Below are 22309 nucleotides of genomic sequence, written 5' to 3'. Positions count from 1 at the left end.
AAAGCAATTAGAGGATTAGAGCTATGAGCTAGCCTAGAAACTTTTGTTAATAATTGTGCTCAGAGTTGGGGGTGGAGGAGTTAACTAGAATGCATGGCCCAAACTGGGTTCTAAAAGAGGATAATTTTTCCCCTAGGTTAAATCTCACTTCCCTTCTTTAGAGGGAAGCAGTATTTTTACTGCTTGAGTCTTTTGAGTCTCCATCTTTTTTTTGGGGGGGGGGGGAATTGAAGATACATATTTAGAAATGTTGAAAACTTCCCAAAGCACTGGGAAAGTTTTTTAGCATTTGTAAATATGGGAATTAATTTTATGTGAAAGTATTACTTACACAAAATCAAATAATGCAGGATGGATGACAGTCAAATTGTGCTATTCCCAAATAAACGATGAGCATTTTTTTAAAGTAATGGACAATTATTTGATCTAGAAAATACGTGGGGAAATGTTTTAATAGAGGTTGTACCTGCAATAAAATGTTGCAAGGTGGAGTCTATGCTCTTCCCCAAGATAATCCATTCCATTCCTCCCTCCCCACTGGCTTACTTTCTGCCAGCCATCAATCAGTTAGCATCTGGGGCACACTGAGCACGCTTAGTTCTCAGTGTGCTGGGGGGGGCAGTTGCAGGAGGTGTCCCCTTGTGTGATGTGATATATATGTGCATAAATATATATGCATGTGCAAATTTCAGGGTTCTCCCAAGCCTGCTGATACATCCCTCTTAAACATTGATGGTGCTATTTTGGCTACAGAAAGGCCAGCGCAGAGAGACTTGGTATTAGTATATATGATGCTATACATAGTGTTGGTTTGAAAGAAGTCACTAAGCAGATAACAAAACCCAGCATTCCTCTTTTGGCATAAACCAACAGAAATGCTCAAGCACAGCATAATCCTGGAGAGGGGTTTCCTTCATTAAAAGACAGGACCACTGATTTAGAGCCAAACTATATTATCAGGAAGTATAGTCTAGAAAGAACTGCACCACACAGTTCTGCTGATCATGCAGCTCACAGCTGTCCTGCGTTGATTACAAAGCTTCAGGCATCCTTTAGGCTGAGTGGCAAGGCAGCAGCTTTACATTAGGGTTTTTAGAAAGCACCTGAAAGGTCTAGGCACTATACTAACATGAAATTAACAAGGCTCTGCCCGCAGGCTCCGCCATCTATTAATAACAACAAAAGAATATGTAGAAGGGAGGGAGAAAATAATCAGGAGAAAAGATCACAAGCTTAGTAACAAAATGATCAAGTATAAGCAAACTGAAACAAACACGTTACTAAATACTCCAGCTGCTGTTGACAATAAAATGAGAACAGGACAAGAAGGTTGGGAAACGACAGCCAGAGTTAATAGCAAGTCCCTGAGTCTGGATGAGCTTCTCTGCTTTCTGTTCCAGCCTGAGTTAGGCTGTGGGCACACTAGCTGTTTCAAAAGCAGTCAGGATGGTTCTTCTGGCTGCATTTTGAAGCAACTGCCCTCTGCTGGCCACACACTCCTTCCCCACTACTGACTTCAGACCTTTCAGGACTATCCCCATCAAAGTGTTGGACCAGTCATTGTCTCTGCCTGAGCCTACAGCAAAGCGTTTCCATTGGCTCCACCTGGAACACAGACGGGTTGATCTACCAATCAGTTGCAAAGTCTGCCTGAATTTTTTTTAAAAACGCACTCAAGCTGATCTGACCAGGGTTTTAGAGTTAAAAGGGGTGGAGTTTGACTGGTGTTGTGTGCCCCCCATTTTCAGAAAAGAGAGGTAAAGACGCACTAGAACCAGCACAGCAGTAAGTGTGTGTCTACCTTTCTGCTTGCATCCCTCTAGGCAACAGGACCAGATCCTCCAAAGTAAACTTTTGTCAGTCTGCCGATAAATTTCCTCTGTTGAGCTGGTTGCATTGCTACCATAACCCAGGGATGGGGAACCTGTGACCCTCTAGATTATGCTGGAGTACAGCTGCCATCATCCCTGACCATCGGCCTTGCTGGTGGGGCTGATGGCAGTTGGAGTCCAACAACATCTGACAGGCCACATGTTCCCCTTAGGTCCATTCACCAGGCACTGGATGACAGTGACTGCATCCCTCTTTATCATGTGCTGTCTTCTTGCACAGAAAGAAATGCATCAGATACGGGAAAGATACATTTAACCTAACCCCGCAGAACTGGTGTGAGTTCCTTGCCTATCTGGGGTGACAGGGAGCCATGGGGAACTTTAAAGACCCACTGAGACATCATACTTAAAAACTCAGAGTATGTGAGAAGAGTGGAACCATTGAGCAGTGGATCAAGGATCCAGTTTGGATAAGACCATCTTATTCACACAGCAGTGACTCGTGCTTACCTACCTGTGAGCAGAGAACAAATATCAGTTGTGGGGGTGGCTTTGATTTCACTCAATTGCTGTTGCTACAAAGTACACTACAGGACACTTATTAGTGGATCATGCATTGTAATTCAAACTGCAGCTGTCAAAATATACGAACAAAGTATCTTTTGTGATGCATTAGCCTTGCTTTGTTTGCTGTTACTCATCCAGAGTTCAATAATTAATAACAAGCATTCCAGTCATTAGTATAAATTAGCCAGGTTCTATTGTATGAGCCACCCACAGATGTAATTTCTTTCTTTCCTGGAAAAGAATTATTTAGTACTTTTTGGAAAGGCTTCCCCACTCATCAGCCATTAATGTTACTTCAAGTGAGATGTCTAAGCTCTCAGCTGAAGGGGGCTTTCGATGGAAAGGAATAAATAAGAACTACACGTTTTGGGCAGAAAGTTTTGTTAGCAAAGATAGGAATTCAGCATTGAAATTAAGATGAAATTAAGATTAAAAATATAGTACTTTCAAACATCATACTCATCACAAGAATAGATCCGGATTGGCCTGACTTGGGGTGGTACCTGAAATTCTTAAACATGGACCAGATGGAGTGTGAGGTGACTCAGAGCTAAACTAGATGTGATGCTAAACATGTCAGGGCAAGGGGAACCTTTGGCTGTCCAGATGTTGCTGAGCTCATTATCATCCCTAACCATTGGCCATGCTTGCTGGGCCTTGTAGTTCAGCAACATCTGGAGGACCAAAGTTTCCCCTATACCTCTAGGAAGTTCTCTCTCTCTCTCTAATTCACTCTACCGCTTAGCCACTGGGGGGAGGGGAGGCAATCAGGATCAGAATTCAGAAGGGGGTGCCACCTTGCCCCTCTGCCATGGTCCCTGACAAAATTCACCCCCTACCCAGCTGCTGTGTCCTATGGGAAGGAAACCTCCATCAGAACCAATGGGCACTTACCTTTCGAGCCAAATAGAAGGGATAAATTTTCATCACAGCGGTGGCATAGGAGGAGAGAGTTAAGTGTCCTGTTTCTACACTGCAGTGCTAATCCTGATTGGACACCCCACACATACACTGCTATTTAGAGTAAAGAGAGACACAACATCCAGTTATGCATTGAGCAGCATCGCATCTAGCCTGTTCTTAGCTGACACCTAATTACTACATGGCATTACATGTACCCATGTGGAATAGGCAGCTGGCATGGTTACTTCCCAAATCAGCACTGCAAGTGGTCTCCAGAGAGCAGCACCCATGTCATAATGGTAAAATGTGTGTTCTGCCTGCTCTCTTATCAGGTTGGGATAACAGACCTGGAGGCTTGTTTTCAGGCAAGTCTGGCTCATAGTTTTGAGACAGCCTCGGAGAATCAGGACAGCCTCCCAAAACCTGAGAACCGGTTTAGATGCAGTGTGAATCTGGAGGGGAAAGGAACTGCGAGAGGCTTGCGCTTTCTATTCCTCCCCCTCTGTGTCATTTCAAAGCTGAAACGCTTTGTATCTGGCCCACTGAGAAGATACGCAAGCAGGACAGCTTGCATATCTTCCAGGCAGGCAAGATGCAAAAAGTCTATTTTACATGTGACAGTGGAGGAACATAGAAAGAGCCCTGCTGGATCAGACCAAAGGCCCATCTAGTCTGCCACCCTGTTCTCACACTGGCAGGGCATTTTTAAAGGAATTGTTAGCGGGTGTGCTTTTTTCTTTTTTTTTCATTCAAACGCCTTGCACATGGAAGCCTCTCTACCATCTACAAGCCCCAACATTTTGGTTGAGATGAAACTGGTTGAAACTAAAACACACACACACCAAAAATAACCCACCAGGGAAGTGAATACAAAATTCTCACTAGCCTGTCTGTCCACCCACCCATCAGTAAATACATAAACTGAAAAGCAAAATCATCATTGTCTGTAAACCTCTAATTTCAGAATTTAGAAAAATTGGTTAAAACCCACTGTTTTGGTATTACAAAATATATATTTAGGATTGTTTTTATTTGTTGTTTTGCAGTAACTTAAAGAAGGCATTTAAAAACTGCATTGCACACAATAAAAACGAAAAACACTGAATCCTCTAATGCCAGAACTTTGACATCACAGAATAATTGTTCTGGGATTAGACAGGACTGAAAAGAAAATATTTGTCATTTCATGTTTATATATTGTAGTAAAAGAGCAATGCTTTACCTTTCTGCCAAGGAGGTTTTCTCACCCTCCCCCCACCAGCCTCCAACATCTGCTTAGAATCCAATCTGAATTTGTATTCTTGGTTCATTGATTAAATTTTGTGTGTCCATTTGGATCCGCTGGGTGTGCAAAAGCTAGGACTCTCCATTTGGACACACAACTATTACTTTAAAAAATGCCTTGTCTTACAGTGACCAGCCAGATGCCTACAGGAAGCCCCCAAGCAGAACAGGAGCACAGCAGTACTGTCCCTCTCTTCTGTTCCACAGCAGCTGGTGTGCAGAGGCATGTCACCTCTCATAACAGAGGGAGTACACAGCAATTACGACTAGTAGCCATTGATAGCCTTATCTGTTGAAGGCCTTATGCTTTGCATCGTGTCCTGCTTCTTCCCCATATGGTTTATGCCTGATGCCACTCTGTATCTCAGAATCCCCTGTCACGGAGGGCTTTGGAGGATACATTTAAGTTCACTCGGTGAGGCAGCTATGCTGCTAGTGGAGGACTTGCATGCTGCTTCAGGAATGGTGGCACCACTTGAATTTTCCTACCTCAGATAGTTGCTTTCTCTGCCTATATAGCTGAGATAGCCCTATTTGAGGGGCTGCCATAACACAGTTTGTTGTGCCTTCAAGTCAGTCATGACTTATGGTGACCCTATGAATCAGTGACCTCTAATAGCATCTGTCGTGAACCTCCCTGCTCAGAGCTTGTAAGTTCAGGTCTGTGGATTCCTTTATGGAGTCAATCCATCTCTTGTTTGGCCTTCCTCTTTTTCTACTCCCTTCTATTTTTCCCAGCATTATTGTCTTTTCTAGTGAATCGTGTCTTCTCATGATGTGTCCAAAGTATGATAAGCTCAGTTTCATCATTTTAGCTGCTAGTGATAGTTTGCGCAGTCCATGATATGCACAAAAGCTCTCCTCCAACACCACATTTCAAATGAGTTGATTTTTCTCTTATCCATGTTTTTCACTGTCCAACTGTCACATCCATGCATAGAGATGGGAATACCATGGTCTGAATGATCCTGACTTTAGTGTTCAGTGATACATCTTTGCACTTGAGGACCTTTCCTAGTTCTCTCATAGTTGCCCTCCCCAGGCCTACCTTCTTCTGATTTCTTGACTATTATATCCATTTTGGTTAATGATTGTGCCAAGGTATTGACAATCCTTGACAAGTTCAATGTCCTCGCTATCAACTTCAAAGTTACATAAATCTTCTGTTGTCATTACTTTAGTCTTCATAACGTTCAGCTGTAGTCCTGCTTTTGTGCTTTCCTCTTTAACTTTCATCAGCATGCATTTCAAATCATTACTGGTTTCTGCTATGATATCGTCTGCATATCTTAAATTATTGATATTTCTCCCTCCAATTTTCACACCTTCATCTTGGTCCAATCCTGCTTTCCGTATGATATGTTCTGCGTATAGATTAAATAAGTAGGGTGATAAAATACACCCCTGTCTCACACCCTTTCTGAAGGGGAACCAATTCTCCATCTTCTGTCCTTACAGTAGCCTCTTGTCCAGAGTACAGGTTGCACATCAGGATAATCAGATGCTGAGGCATTCCCATTTCTTTGAAAGCATTCCATAGTTTTTCATGTTCTACACAATCAAAGGCTTTGCTGTAATCTATAAAGCACAGGGTGATTTCCTTCTGAGATTCCTTGGTCCCTTCCATTATCCAACGTAAGTTTGCGATATGATCTCTGGTGCCTCTTCCCTTTCTGAATGCATAACACAGTAAGCTACCCTATATTGAATCAGACTCTTGGTCCATCTAGCTCAATATGGTCTACACTGATTGGCAGCATCTCCCCAGAGTTTATGTCAGGAGTCTCTGTCCCAGCTGTACCTGGTGATGCTGGGGGTTGAACCTGGGACCATCGACTTGCAAAACAGATGCTCTGCCACTGAGCTATGGCCTTTCCCCTAATGTGGAGAGGAGCATCTTATCACAAGGCTGTGTGATTGAAGACATGACATTTTACAGATGATTTGCAGGTATTGGATCAGAATGGCCTGTGGGTCCTACTGATGTTCAGCTTATCTGAAAACTGCCATTCTATTACCCTTGTTCATTTGCAATAGGAGCACTGCTTGTAACAAAAGGCACCTCTTTAAACGTGTTTTTAAGACTAAAAACAAAAAACTAATAATCCCACAATCTTGCAAGAATAAAAATGACTAGATCTAATACGTAGATCTTTATAGACTTGAGTTTCCATTGCTAATTTGAAATAGATATAGAGTTGTCTGCGTTCTTCTGGTAAGCATCAATATTTGTCAATTTCAGTCTCACCCTGAAAAATAGCGAAGAATCCCCAGTGACATTAATCAAAATGTGAAAAAATGAAATAGCTTAAGATTCTAGCACGGTGAATAAAAAAAAAAGCCTTAAGGCATGAGCTTTGTACACATCTGCAGGGTGCCAGGTTGGCGAAGGCTGCTGTAGCAGCAACACACAGGGCTACACACAGGGCCAGCCAGAGCCATCATTTGGAACTCACATACTAAGCCCTAAACAACGTAGATGCTTGAGAGAACATCTCCTCTCATATCAGCCTGCTGATGTGTGAACATCAGCAGCTGATGCCTTCCTGATCGTTCTACATCCGAGAGTCATCTGTTAATGCAGCAACCAGAGAAAGGGCTTACTCTGCAATGATGCCCAAATGCTCTCCTCATTGAAATATGCTTGGCACTGATACTGATTCATTTTTTACACCAATTGAAAACCCATCCATTCCATCAGACCTTTATGGCAGGTTGATTGCCTGGCCAGCTTTTGATTGTTCTTGTTACTGCTGGTCTTGTGATGTTAATGCTCATTTCACACACACACACACACACACACACACACACACACACACACACACACACACACACACACACACACACACACACACACACACACACACACACACACACACACACACACACACACACACACACACACACACACACACACACACACACACACACACACACACACACACACACACACACACACACACACACACACACACACACACACACACACACACACACACACACACACACCCCCCCCTCTTATTTATGATTGTATTGTATGGCATTTCATTTATATTATTGTACCCTGCCCTGGTATTGCATTGTGATGAAGGGCGGGTTAAAAAGTATTTTAGGCAAATAAATGAGAGAAAATCAGCAACATGAGTGTTAAGGTAATCTCATTGCAAAATAGCCACCCCTGCCTTCCCACTTGTAGTTTGCTTGAGGGTGATTCATTTTAAATGATTGTACATCATTAAAGTGTGGCACAAAATGTAACATACAGATGTCCCAGAATGTAGTACATCTTGATGGGGAGAAAACATGGTTAGATAACTAGGGATTGATGGGGAGGGGGGAGATTTGATTCAGTTCCCATTTAAAGTCGAATTTATCAAATGTATTTGATAAATAAATGTATTGCACTTTCCAAAACAATATGAGAACTGAAACACAACCATCCTTCAAAATTCGCACTTACCAGAATTTTGCGCTACCGTTCTCTAACCAATGTTTACAAAAATGCATACATCAGGGGGAAATGTGCATAAAACGAATACATTAGTGAAAAAACATGTAAAAATGCATTATAGTAGGAGAAATTGCTTGTAAAAATGTGTACATTAGTCAAAACTGTGTTTATTAGGAGAAATTCACACTAAAATGCTGGAGAATTTTCATTTTTTTTAAAAAAAATGCAAATTGCTGCAGAAAAGTGGAGACTTGAATTTAAGATTGGAAAAATGAGAAACAGGGAACCGAAACTAGTAGCAACCAGAGGTGATTGCAGGCTGGATTGTAGATGTCACTGTGCCGTTCCTTTCCATGATATGGCAAATCGGATCCTTCAGAAGATACCGAAGTATCATTCATATACCATGGAATACATGCATTTCAGTAATCATATCTGTTTGCATATATGCATTGCTTAAAAGGAAACCCTACAATTAAGAAAACACTGCATGCAGGCACGGCCAAACTGTGCATGTAAGAAGCCATGTATCAGATAATGTCTGCAGTAACCTAAGGCCATGGCAACGCTCTGACCCAGGAATCAATTGGTTTGGAAAGAAAGGGCAGTAAAAACTGAGATTACAAAGCTGCATGAACCAACTAAGAGTTGGTTACCTGAGAAACTTTCAGTCCATACCCAAAGGCATATAGCCACAACTGATGCCCAGGTGAGAGTCTGAGAGCATTTCTGTATGACAGACTGATTTAGCTGTCTGTTTCCTCTTCCCAGGGAATTCTGGGGGCCCTGGTTATAGGTGTGAGGCCTCTTGACAAGGTGCCACTTGGTGGGCCATCACCACATCAGTCCAATCCAGCAGGTGTCTGGCTTACCAGAGGCAGGGCAGCAGACAGCGCCAGTGCCACAGTTAGCACCAAGGGTGCTGCCAGCCAGCCATCATGGCAAATTTCCCATAATGCCGCAATGGAGCAGCATCACCTTGGGGGAGTGTGGGAAATATAACATGGTGGCTAGCTTCCCAGGCCAAGCTCCTAGGGCACTTGAACCCCAGGCAGCTTGCCAAGGGTGCCAGAGGCTCTCCAGATGGGCAGGGGGGGTTATATATCTATGAAGTGGAGGGCTAAGAATCTCTAACAGAGGATTCTCAGTAACCCCTTCCAGGTGCTTTATCCTTAACTGAACGCTTATATTGGAAACGAACTCAACAAGAAGAAAAGCAGCCAGGGGATGAAGGTTGTGGAGATGTAGCAACCAGTGTAGGGAGGATTCGGCTCTCCATACCGGTCTCCTTTAGTCAACAAGTGGGCATCCCAAACGCCACTTCATATGTGAGTGTGCAGACCCAACCTTAAATAAAAGGGGCTGCTGTCATCATGTCTTGTTTAGACTCAAACAGCTCTCGCGCCTGAGGCAAACCACTAATATGTTAAGAAATGTCCATGGTGTTCAGTTCTCCTCCCCCCCCACCAGCTTTTTAAAAAATTGTAAAAGTCCCAGAATGGCTTAAAGGCATTGGGTGCATTGAAAGTAAGTATCTCAGTGACATTTTGCAAGTGGTGTGAAATTGACTGACGATAAAAGGAAAGCCAGCAGAGAGCATGCATTAAACTTCTTCGGTCTCTGTCATGCTCATGAAAGTTAAAATGGGGTGAAAGCTTTAACATGTGCAGTAAAGTAACGCTCTGCCTTAAAGATTGCACAACCCATTCTCCATGCCAGAAAATGCTGTTTGCTGCAAAGTATTTCTTGAGCAAAAAGGCCTTTAACACATGCAGTGGCAAAGTCAGCAATTTTTCCAAAGGAAATGTAGACCTGAACTGAATCATCTGTGCGGTAAACCTTGACTTCATCAAAGTTCATGAACAACTATAGTGCATATACAAATCAACAGTTTACTTGAAAGTTGTGCTCTTTGATCTGCAGTTGCTTTGATGCCCATACAGACCTCCCAGAGAGCTGGGCTTCCCCATTCATTGCAGTGGGGATGTCCTGGCTACTAAAAGAAATGAGGAAGACTCTCTTTTAGTGAGGACCACCTATGCCTTGGAGTGCCCCTGTGTGTGAGGAGCAACTCACACACCATGCTGTACAGACAGCCCCTTCTATCTCCAGCTCCCAGGCGAGAGTTTTCCTAGGTGGGAAAAGGAAGACCCCAAGAAGGAGAGACAACTCTCAGCTGTACACCTCTTTCGAGTCCTGGACAGTCCCCATTTCAGGCATTTCTAAAAATACACCTTTTTGCAGCAGAGCAAGATGATACAAGGACTTTTGGCCACATATCGTTTTCAGTACAATAGCATTGTGTCTATACTACATTTCATATGTTCTCTGTGTAGATGAACATTGTCTGATGTGCATTGCTGGTGCCTGAAGCTGGCATTCACCAACACTTGTTTATCTTGAAGCCAGACTTCGATTGTACATCAGGAAAAACTTGCTAACTGGTAGAGCCATACGACAATGGAACCAATTTCCTAGAGAGGTAGTGGGCTGTCCGACACTGGAGACATTCAACAGGCAGCTGGACAGCCATCTGTCAGGAATGCTTTGATTTGGATTCCTGCATTGTGCAGGGGGTTGGACTTGATGGCCTTATAGGCCCCTTCCAGCTCTACTATTCTATGATTCTATTCTGATTCTATAATCTCATTGCTTGGGACCAAAGAGCAATAATGTGACCAAGCTAAGTCTCAAGTCTTGCATTAGGGGAGTGATGTGGTCTGTGGCCATATCTGATTGTTGACATCACTGTTCCTAGGAAGAAGACTCTGATTTGGGGGGGAAATGGTACAGAAACTGTTGCTGATTGAGACAGAGAGACAGCAAACCATCACTGAAACAGTAAGCAGGGGGAGGGGGGCTTTTGGAGAGTTTGAGACTACCTGCCCCAGAAAGCTCCCTTTTCTGCTGAAAACATTTGCCTCTGAACAAATGTTTGCAGTTACAATAGAAGTTACAAATATTCTATTATTACTTAATTATTCTAATAATATATTATTAGTTAATAATTCTAGTAATCTATTATTAGTGAATAATAGAATTAACTCAAAATGTTGAAGAAGGGCCATAGTTCAGTTGTAGAGCATCTGCTTTGCATGCAGAGGCCTCAGGTTCAATCCCCAGCATCTCCAGAGCTGGGAGAAACCCTGGAGAGCTGCTGCCAATCAGTGCAGACAATACTAAGCTAGATGGACCAGTGGTCTGGCTTGGTATAAGGCAGATTCCTGTGTTCCTAGAAGTGACAGAAAGGGATAATGTAGGAAGAACCATGCTAACATTGCCTTTCTCTCCCCCACTCCCCATCCCAAAAAAGAAGTAACCTGGTCACTGGTGCTCACGTGGTCTTGATCCCTTCCAAGTGGTTTCTGTGTTCCTAAATTAAATTCCAAATTCGCAAATTCCAGACGCATCAAAGCCATTTTGCACATTAGGTAGAGGCAAATGCACATTTGTTGATTAAGTAGACATTTATCTAGGAACCGCAACCAATCATGTCTCACTGATGTGTCTGCCTGCATGATACCTGTTTTACGTGTACACATGAAACCTCTGAGGCATATACCTAAAAAGTGTAATCTGTTATCTCTGAGTAACCCTCAGTCTTCTGCAGCAAAGCACCACAAAGGACCTTTGGCACTTTAGGCTGCAAACCTAAAACATTTACTTAGGTGTACTTTACTCAGTGGGATGTACTTCTCAGTAGACATGCATAGGATTACACTGACAGAAGTTTAACAAACATATTGTAATATGAGCCTTCATAGGCAAGACTCTACAGCATCAGATTACAATACATTTGCAATCAAAATTATACTGTGACATGTCTGTTGGGACAACATTGTAAATGCAGGAGAAGTGTTCAGCTGAAGCAGCCACATTATGAATTCTGCCGCGCATGGCTTGGGATTGGATCTGCTCAACTCACATGGTAGCATGCCAGTCGGTCACCCAGATTCGCCCCACCAATATGGCAATAGTCCACTGCATCCCGAGTGTTTTGGTAAAGTCCTCTGCTTTTGACTATATGGTTCCTACGATTCCTGCCCCTAAGCCAGGAGTTTGGAAAAGATGACAGCATCACAGATTGCCAAATAAACACTGAGCTCAGAAAAGGTCAAGGTGCGCTCTCGCTCTTGCTCTCTCCTGCCTAATCTGTGTAAAACTACCAAGGTTTCACTCTGTAAAAACTCACAAAAGAGTGTTTTTCACAAGCAGGGATGATAAGAGTTGTGAATCATGTGCTGCTCTAATTACTCGAGGACACTAGAATATGTTTTGGATGAGTACATTTTCGATTGCTTCTTGTGCGAGCCAGTCAAGTCTCTTAGAGCAGCTGCAATAACCTCTAACTAATTGGCTTTATAAAAGGCTACCTGCTGAGAGCATCTGCCAGGACTTCCATTCTCCCAGAAATGCTTCTTCTCAGAATTGCATGCTGTACATTTTGATCATCTGGCCTCACACACACACAACCCTCCCTCATTTCAATATCTTTTTAAAAACAAGATTTAATACTCCACTCCTTAAAAAAAATAATGAGGGGCCTCATTCTGGTTTGAAAGCAGGCAACTTTGTCAGACAATACCAAAGGCTAGTTTCTTAAAGTATATATGTGTCCGCATAATTTCATATGATTGGCTCTTCTTGATAATGTAACAAAGTGCAAGTGTTGCACCGACTCTCATGACAAGTTCCAATAAGCTCTCTCTTCCAGATATTGTCTCACAATCCGCTGTTCTGGTTTAACCAAGTATGGTAGATCTTATACCTAGGGCATAAAAAAAGACAACATCCAGCTTCCCTTCTTTTCTTGGCTTTTTAAAACATACGTTTCTAGTGTGTGTGAAGTTTCCTGCTGATGCAAAGAATTCAATCCTGTTTGGTTCAGATGCACAAGAGAGTTCCTAGCTGGGAACTCACTTGTGTACCCAAAACCTGAAGAAAGCAGGATTGAACTCCTTGAGCATCAACTGATGTCCAGGGAATTCAGTCCTGCTTGGTCACTATCTCCTCCCCATCCCTGTGGGCTATATATAACAGGTGGGTTGGACTGTCCACCTGTCAATTACCCTATGTCATTATGATATCAGCTGACTGGCAGGTAGGTGATCTCACCCACTTGTCAAACTTGGTCCATGCAGTGGGGGGAAATAATGATCTGGCTCATTGGGCCAAAAGGGTTCCTCACCCGTTCTTGTCTTTATGGAGGATTTGCATTTGGAGGTTTGTCACTGGCAGCACCTGCTGAAATTTCAAAAGCAAGAGGGGTGGCTTAAAGCCAGTGGCTCTGAGGGTGAGGACATCCATCATTTGCCCCTCCCTTTTTGTCAGCAAAAGCAGGATAAATTGTGCAAAAAAAGAAGAAGATTGTAGGACAAATTGGGTCATATCTTGTGCTGCGTGAGCATAATTCCATTCGTACAATAAGACTTCCACTTCCTTTCCTCTCCCCGCGTATCCCCCCAAATCTGTTCCAGAGGGTGCCCCAACCTTCTGGAGCAGATTTTGAGGGTGCGCAGGGAGAAAGGAGAGAAAGGGGAGACTTCATTGTGCATCTTTTAACAGGTAATATAATCAATTGTTTTTGGTCCAGTATTGGGTTATTTGGATGCAGAATATAAATTTCTTTTTAACAATACATACATTGTATTCTGAATGTATATATGAAAGCATGCATGGAATACATACAGCTGGGCATGTAACACCATCCTTTAACCATGCATAGATTCTGCACAAAGCGGTAAGGAAGTAAATGTCAGGGTATAACCATAGTCAGGTGGATATGGTTCCATCAAGGTAGAACCAGGAGCTATACCAGGATGGCAGTATTTTTACAGCACATCAAGCCATTGCTGGGGGGGGGGGCAAATCAAGGGCTAAACTAGATGTAAGATTAGTTGCATGAATGCATTTAATGTGCATGTTCTTTGTTATGTAAAAAAACACAGGGAAGCTTAAGCAGCCTCAGGACCATGGGGGGGGGGAATGTAGCAATTTCCCTGTCAAGGCCCCAACAAAAGTTGCCTCTCCTAAGCATCAATTTGCATTTCAAGAAGGTTCAAGGTTTTGGTGTACAAAGCCCTATACAGCTTGGGACCAGGATGCCTGAAAGATCATTTTACCCTTATATACGCAGTCTATCACTATGCTCTGCAGGTGAGGGCCTCCTGCAGATACCATCTTACCAGAAGGTCCATTCCACACAACTTAGGAAGTAGACCTATAGTGTAGTGGTATCTACCCTTTGGAATTCCCTCCCCTTAAATATTAGATAGGCACCATCTCTGTTACCTTTTTGGCGCCTACTGAAGACCTTCCTCTTTCAACAAGCCTTTTAAGTAGAGATCTTATCCCAGTCTGCCTCTGTGTCGGAATTGCTTTTCAAGATGTTTTTAAAGCTTTTTTTAAAAAAAAGATGTTTGTAAAGATGTTTTAAAATGTTTGTAAAGATGTTTTGTTTTAATATATTTTAAAGTCTGTTTTTATGATGTTTTAGAGTGCTTTTAGTATTTTTATTTGCCACCCTGGGCTCCTGTTGGGAGGAAGGGTGGGATATATATTAAATGAATAAATAAAATAAATAAATAAGAAAAGTTCCCATTGGAACCAGTGAGCATTTCCCCTGAAATGTAAATAGCCACTTTGGACAGGTGATTTGTGGCAGAGAGATAAGGAGTTAAACTTCCCCACTTCCCACAGTCTGAAGGCTGTTCAAGTTTCCCCCACACCCCGACTGCTATATACACAGCAAAAACATGCCTGTCTAGTTTGACCCTAATTCCCAGCAACTCGCCCAGCACTGCTACAGAAGACTTGTGCACAGTTGCCGCAGCCACTGATTGGTTAGCGCCAGTGAAAGACAAGGAGATATTGGAGGGATCAAAGACAGCATCTGATATCCTCTCAAGTGGCTGGGATTCTGGGAAACAGGGCTGAACCTTTGTGACCATGTGAAGCTGTCTTAAGCTGTATCAATGCTGCCTATTCTGATTGGGAGGGACTCTCTCCAAGGTTTCAGCTAACCAAGATGCTGGGGTTTGCACCAGGGATCGTCCACGTGCACAGCAGGCGCTCCCTCACTAAGCTAGGGCCCACCTCTCCTGCTGTGGTGCAGGGATTTAGCCTCAGGTGGACCTGTGGGGGCCCAGCCTCCTCAGGGATATTCCCCTCCCTTGAATTTTCAGCTTGCACCTTTTTTAATGAAGGTTTCTGTCCCATTTCCTTGTAGAGATACACAGAAAAACATTGAGGCAATACTATTCCCAATTGCTCAGTAAGAAGCAAGCCTGCTTCTGTTCTCCACTGTTCCTTTCCATGAGTATTCCCTGGGATAAACAATGAGCTCTAGGTGCTTATTGTTAAATGTTATAATATTACATTTTGCTTTTTCCATACTTAATACATGCAGAGAACATCAAACACATTTTGCTGCCTTTATTTAGTAGCTAGCTGGATTCCATAAAGTCACACACATATGTGCATAGGAAGCTTCTGTACACCAAAACAGATCATTAGTCCATCTTGCTCAGTACTGTCCACACTGACAGCGGCTCTCCAGAGTGTCAGGCAGGGGACATTCCCACTCATACCTGTTGCACCTGGAGCCCTCTGCATTCAAAGCAGATGCTCTACCATTGAGTCACAGCCCTTACTATATATATCCTTCAGATCCCTTGTCACAAACTTTCTGACTATAGGCCTGGCTAAGTAAATGCGATAATTCCTTGGAAGTGCAGACAAATCCATCAAATGTGACATTGGCTATCAAATCCTGGTTCCTAAGAAGCTCAACTTTCTTTTTCAAGTAAACCACCTTCGTTGCCCTTATGATTGTGGGAATATGCTTGAAAGTGTGTGGGCAGCACTTGAAGAAATTTCAGAAGCCAGAAGGAGGCTGAATAAGATCTCCACTGATCAGGGGGCAAGGCCTTTCATTACTCTTTTCCTGGCTGCATGACGCATGGGAGCAGATAAAATTACAGAAAACAAGCAAGCATATGCAAAGATCATCGATTTGCATGATTTCTACATTCACAAAATTTAGCTTTTGAAAACAGAACTCCAATTACTTTGGTGGAGATTTCAAGGGGTGCGTGTGTGTGTGAGAGAGAGGGAGAGAGAGAGAGAGAGAGAGAGAGAATTTTAAAGCAGTGTATACACAATTCTGATCATTACTGCCCTAGGACCCCATCATCCTTGATCTGGTCCAGAGGGCAGAATGAGCTGGAGAATCTTGTTGTGTCGTTTTCATACTGCTTTCCCATTGAGCTGCTGAGCTGTTGAAAACCACCTTTGAACTTGTGTATTGTTGATGGCACTTATCAGCGGATTGCTTTGTCAGAACGCTGTGCAATAAAAAAAAGAAACATGCAGCAATGTCCGGATTTGTACACAGGAGGCAAGGCTTGGAAATTCTATTTGCTGGCAGTGTGACCTCAATGCAGGAAGCTTAGGGCAGTAAACTCCCCCTGACATTCCACTATTCTGTGGAAATCAGAATCAAATAGAGCCTTAACCTTAATGTGACTCGTGGGAAATTACTGGAACCCTGAGCCATCCTTGCTCTTGCCCTGTCTCTTCCGTAGCCTCTTGGCAATGATCCACCAGCTTGCAACAGTAATTCTCTTAGTGCTGTTCTTACGGAGTATCTGTTTGCTGGCTGAGAGCCACACTCTTCTGGTGTATATTTTATTTATAATCAATCTTTTATCAGGAGTTGAGTTCATGTAGAACACCTATATGCAGGGTGTCTAATTACAAATCTCTGTGCATTTTTGTAGGGTATGGGAGATGTTTGCAGAAGTGAAGTGAAGTGTGCTGCTGTAAAATGGCAGCTGCCCTTACTTCGGCCATCATCTAAAATGCTCCAGCAATTAATAACATGCCTCTTTGTTGAGCTTTGTAAAAATTAAGCAGCAAGACACAACAAGCCGAATACTCAGATTACTGGCATCCCGAGAATACTCTGGGGGAACATTAATCTTGCTTATTCTTCACCAGTTGGAATCCTTATATATTGTTGAAAATGGCACATTTTGCCTAGTTGATTCTAAGGCAGAGCTCTTTCCATTAGACATAAAAAGACAGGATACTGGACAATGTGTCTGGTATTCTTTGGGCTTTTTCTTAGCATATGTCTCCTTAAGAGCTGGCATAGTCCATGCTTCATCCTGTCCTGATCAGGGCTTTATCTCCAGGTTTTGTTGCGGTGGAGTTAGCACCTCCTGAAAGATCAACTTCCCTGCAAGAACTCGCCCTTTGAAACAGTTCACTTCTTACCCAAGTGTACACCAGCTGAGAGTTAAGCTGCTTCAGCTTCCATGCCTACACCGTAAGCAAGGGTAGGTAACTTTTGGCCCCCAAGGACCACATGCCAGTAGGGATGGCTCGACACATGCATACTCTCACACCCACACACTCTCATAAGGAGATCCATCTTATGTAGGGTTGCCAGGTTCCTGGCCTGAAACTGATCTTGTATCTTTAGGAGAAGAGAAAGTCAGCCAAGTGCAGGTGTTCTTGCAACACTGTAATGGGAAAAACCACAGGGTGGGATTCTCCCTTCTCCCTGCACAACTTTTAAAGATACAGAAGACCTCTTGGAGGCTGGGCCTGGCACCTGGCAACCCTAATCTTATGAGATGTTCTTAGCTCAGTCCATCTAGCTCAGTAGTCTACCAGCAGGGCTTCAGGAGGAAGTTTTTTCTGGCCTTATCTAGAGATCCTGGGCATTGAACCTGGGACCTTCTGCATGCAAAGCTGATGCTCTGCCACTGAGCTGCAGACCTTCTCTCTCACACACAAATTCTCTCACCCACAAACAATCCTGGCTTCCCTTTTGCGTTGGAAAAAGGGAGATCCTTCTCCAGCCCAGCAGGGACAAAAAAATCCCTCTGAAAGCAGGGGTTGTGCTGGTGACAGATTTTAAGCAGTTCCCATTTTAAGAATAAGCATGCAGGCTGCAGAATAAATGAAGCTAAAACCAGCAAAAAACGATTAGGCTGGGGTCAAGTTAAAGTAATATCAGTTGATGAATCATATGAGTATTGATCCATTAATTAGTAGATTAAATATGCATACTTTGCATATGTCTAAAGCAATTGCTCTGGGAGAAGCATTCTTGAGGATTGTGGTTGGATGGAGCAAGCATATTCCATAGCGCAGGCATGGGGCACCGGAGGCACTCCAGAGGTTGGACTCCAATTCCCATCAGTCTCAGCCAGCCTGGCCAATGGCCACCAATGATGGGAGTTGTAGTCCAACAACATCTGGAGGGCCCATCTCCTCCATAGTAGACATCATCTCAGGAGAGTCATTCCACCCTGTGTTAGAGCAGGTGGGAAGCTCCCCCAAAGATGTCCCCTGGCACCCATCATTTTTGTAAGTACTTGGGTTTTTTTCTGGTTAATTGGATGCACCTTTTGAATTGGTTTTAATTGAACTGATTAATCAGCTACATGCTGCAGCCATAACAATAACAACAGCAAACAACAATTGAACCTATGGTGGTTTCAGAAAGGTTTGAAGAGGAAAGAAAATTGGCAGTCAAATAATGATGGAGAAACAGTGCAGGCCTGAGAAGCAGCACGACAGGAAGCCTGTGTACGTTGGAATGGGCAAAAGGAAGGAAGGGAGTTGTCTTTTGTCTCCATGTTGTCATTGTTTTGAACATTGGATTTGAGCGTGTTATCAGTGTAGCATTCTCTGTCATTCTCATATCTCTGCCATTCTCCACCGCATGGCATAACTGGTAGGGCATCAGATTCAGCTGAGGTCTGAACCAAATTGGGCCTATTTGGGGCTACTTGGGCATTGGACGAGTCGGGTGCAGGCAGCCGTGGATCATTATGGGTCAGCTTGGTTGACCCAGAGCAATCCGTGATTATCAGGGGGCAGGGCATCAGGCAAGAAGGGGAGGCAGGCAAGGTGGAAAACCTTGCAAAAAGGCCAAGACCTACCTCAGATCCCCAGCTGTGTCTTCTGGAAAAAGGTAGTTCTAGCTTCCTACCTGCCTGACACCTCCCACCCCACAATCGATCCCTCTGCGATTCTGCAGGGTGCAGGTGATGTACTGCAAGTGGCTTTCCTAAAGAAAAGTCACTTGCTGAGCATCACCAGTGCAGAATTGAGGGATCAATTCTGAAAGGTGTGGGTGATGCTCCGCAAGGGGTTTTCCTAAAGAAAAGTCACTTGCTGGGCATCACCAGTGCAGGATCGCACCCTCCACTCAACAGCTGTTCAGTGGAGGGGCCGATTCTGCACAGTCCAGGTGATGCTGTGCAAGTAGCTTTCATTTACGTTTGTGGAGCATCACCCACACAGGATCAACCCCTTTGTTCAACAGCTGTTCAGCGGAGAGGTCAATTCTGCAGGCTGCTGTGGTGCCTGCCACCCCAATCAGTGCCTCCTTGGGAGGGGGGGGAAGAAGCATTGCAACACCCTGCAGAATTGACCGCCATCTTGGTCAGGGGGGAAGGAGATGCAAGACCTTCTTCCCACACTCCTCTCTCAGCTATAAAACCTTCATTAAATATTAGCCCCACCCCTGAACTTATTTGGGACTGGATCTAGGGTGGGGAGGTGGTCCCCAGGTCAACCCACGGCAGGTTGGCCTGATTCCCCCCCCCCGATCAGACCCACAGGGTGGATAGGAGGGCTGTGCACAGACCTAATAATCACAGCTGGCCCTACTATGAAGCAGAGTGAGGCAGTTGCCTCAGGTGGGAGATTCTGGGGGGATGAGGAGTAACAGTGAGGTGTTGAAGGACAGAGCAGTGTGCATCACACAGCCTCCACTGAACCTGCTCAGCTAGCCTGCAACCCTGAAGTGCAATGGAGATAGCCAGTGCTGAAGTAAAGATCAGTTGGCAGGCTGGTCAGCTTCTGTGCCTGGAATGAAGGGAGGGTGGGACTATCTTGGTCTTCCCCTCAGGGAGCAAAGTGCCTGGAGGTTGGTGCATTAGGGAAAATGGGGTGCTCCCCACCAAACTGAGTCTGCCCTCAACCAGCCCCCAACTGCCTGCTTTCTTAGTTACATCCAGTTGTGTGCGTGCCTGTTTTGTGCAAAATGAGGTGCCAGGACTCATATCTTGCAAAAAGTGCACAATATGGCTGTCATGGGCAGAAAAAAAAGAAGAGGTAATGGTGCTCCATTTTGGTGAGCACCATCACCCCCAAAAAAGCACTGCTTACATTCAAACCAGGGGGTGGCAATGCCCGCCAACTCCCTCCTCCTCAGTCTCTCTGAGTGTTGCATTTGTAGAAGTCACCAGGGAGGGAGACAAAATTAGAATGAGTTGACTCTGCCTCTCATTGGCTCTCGTTCCGCCTACCGTGGGGCTCCCTCTCTTCCGCACTACCAATCCCAATGGGCACCAGCCACCACTGGTCCTGGACATAATTATTTAGATGTGCTGCTGGAGATGGTGAGGCTCAGAAGATGGGGAAAATGGCAGGTTGTAGGGTGTGATATTGTAGTGGTTGCCTCCTTCCATATCATTCTGCTCCCTAAGATCAGAAGGAGAAGCCCTTCTCTGTGTCCTGCTTTAGGCAGAAGCAGGGACCAAAGAGAGGGCCTTCTTGGTGGCTGCACCTAGATTATGGAAACTTTGCCATATGAAGTACGATTGGGCCCCTCCCTCACTGTTTTTTTTTTTGCAGGATATGAAAGATCACTGTATTTCCTCAGGCTGCTGCTAAGTGTGGGAGGTAATGTTTCTGAACTTGGTTTTAACCAGTAGCGGCCGGCAAGTCTGGGCAGGTGGGGCTGCCTTCCTGTGTCGGCTTCTGAACGCTGTGTGTCACTGCCAGTGCCCAAGAGGGGGAGGGGCAAGGCAGCGAGAAACCTGGCAAGGTGCAGGAGCAGCAGGGCGGATTGGCTCTGCCGCTGTGCGGCACTGTGCTGAGCTGCACGCGGCCGTGGAAGCAAAGTGGCTCCCCCCCCCCCCATGCAGCCCCATAGGCCGCTACTGGCTCTGACTGCTGTTCCTCTTCCCTGGGTTGGTGGTTTTATACTGTTGCTTTCATGAAGTTGTGGTTTTAAATGTAAGCCACCTTGAGTGGCACCTTTGCACCAGAAGAGTGGGCTATAAATGTTTTAATGGAATAAGAAGCAAAAGTTTACAAAAATATCTTGAGCAGCTTGTTCGTGTTCCAGATAGACTGGCTTGATTTCAAAGATCAGAAAAGCCATTCGTATCAGGTTGTACTGAATCCTGTTAAAACAGCTTTAAATCATCCAAACGGATACTCCCAATTTGATCTGATTCCAATGAAATAATGATGTGATCTGTATTGAGTAAAGGAACTCCCTGCATGATGCATCTCCCCAAACAATTTCTTTCTTTCTTCCCCAAGACCCAGCAACCAGGCTATGGTTTGAAGGCACATAAGGCCAGCTCCCTGTCAAGTATGGTCAGTGCTTGGATGGGAGACTGCCTGGGAAACATATGTAAGCCGCCTTGGGTTACATGAAAAGAAAGGTGGGGTATAAATGTAATAAATAATAATAAAAATAATAACAATTTTGGTAGCAGTGGCAAAAGAAAAAAAATTACAGCAAAGAGATATAAACCTCTCTGCCCAACCCTGATAGAAAGGCAAATTGCCCCTTCCCTGCTCATCAGGAATATAGGAAGCTGCCTGATACCAAATCAACTGTTGGGTCTGTCTAGCTCAGTGTTGTGTACACTGACTGGCAGCGGCTCTTGCAGGATTTCGGATGAGGGCCTTCTCAGCCCTACCTGGAGATGCCAGGGTTTTTTAAAGTTACATTTATATCCCACCTTTCCTCCAAGGAGCTCAAGGTGGCTTAGAAACATGGTTCTTCCCCTCCCAATTTTGTTCTCACAACAACCCTGTGATGTAGGTTAGGCACAGAGGCAGTGACTGGACCTTCTGCATGCAAAACAGATGCTCTGCCACTGAGCTCTGTCCCCTCCACCTCCCTAGATTGATCATTTTGATGTGCAGAGAGGTGCCTATAACTCCTGCCTCAGCTAATCTGCACGGATCAGCTGAGGACAGGGGATGCATGCATGCATTCTCCATGTGCGTGCGCCTGTGAGAGTGTGTGTGTGGGGTGACCACATCCACTACTGGTACGCCCTCCCCAAGAGTTGGCAAGGATAAGTGTGTGTGTGGCCCTCAGGCCAAAAAAGATTAGCCACCCTTGGGGTAAAGTGTGGGGGAGGGGATGTAGGGGCAAAATAGTCCCAGGACAGTGGCAGCTGGTAGCTCCATGTCAGCGGTCAGTGAAATCCTCTCTAGGTTT

At 44.4% G+C, this 22309-nt stretch overlaps 1 protein-coding gene across 4 annotated transcripts in view; it reads left to right on the top strand.

Annotated features, from left to right (window-relative positions):
- The window catches only part of SAMD12 (sterile alpha motif domain containing 12), a 321606-nt gene that overhangs the window by 294483 nt on the left and 4814 nt on the right, over window positions 1–22309 (top strand). The window lies entirely within an intron of this gene.

Source organism: Rhineura floridana, chromosome 1, assembly GCF_030035675.1.
Source record: "Rhineura floridana isolate rRhiFlo1 chromosome 1, rRhiFlo1.hap2, whole genome shotgun sequence".
NCBI classification, from domain to species: Eukaryota; Metazoa; Chordata; class Lepidosauria; order Squamata; family Rhineuridae; genus Rhineura; species Rhineura floridana.
The sequence above is the reverse complement of the archived record's forward strand: the minus strand, read 5'-3'. Positions and strand labels throughout refer to the sequence as shown.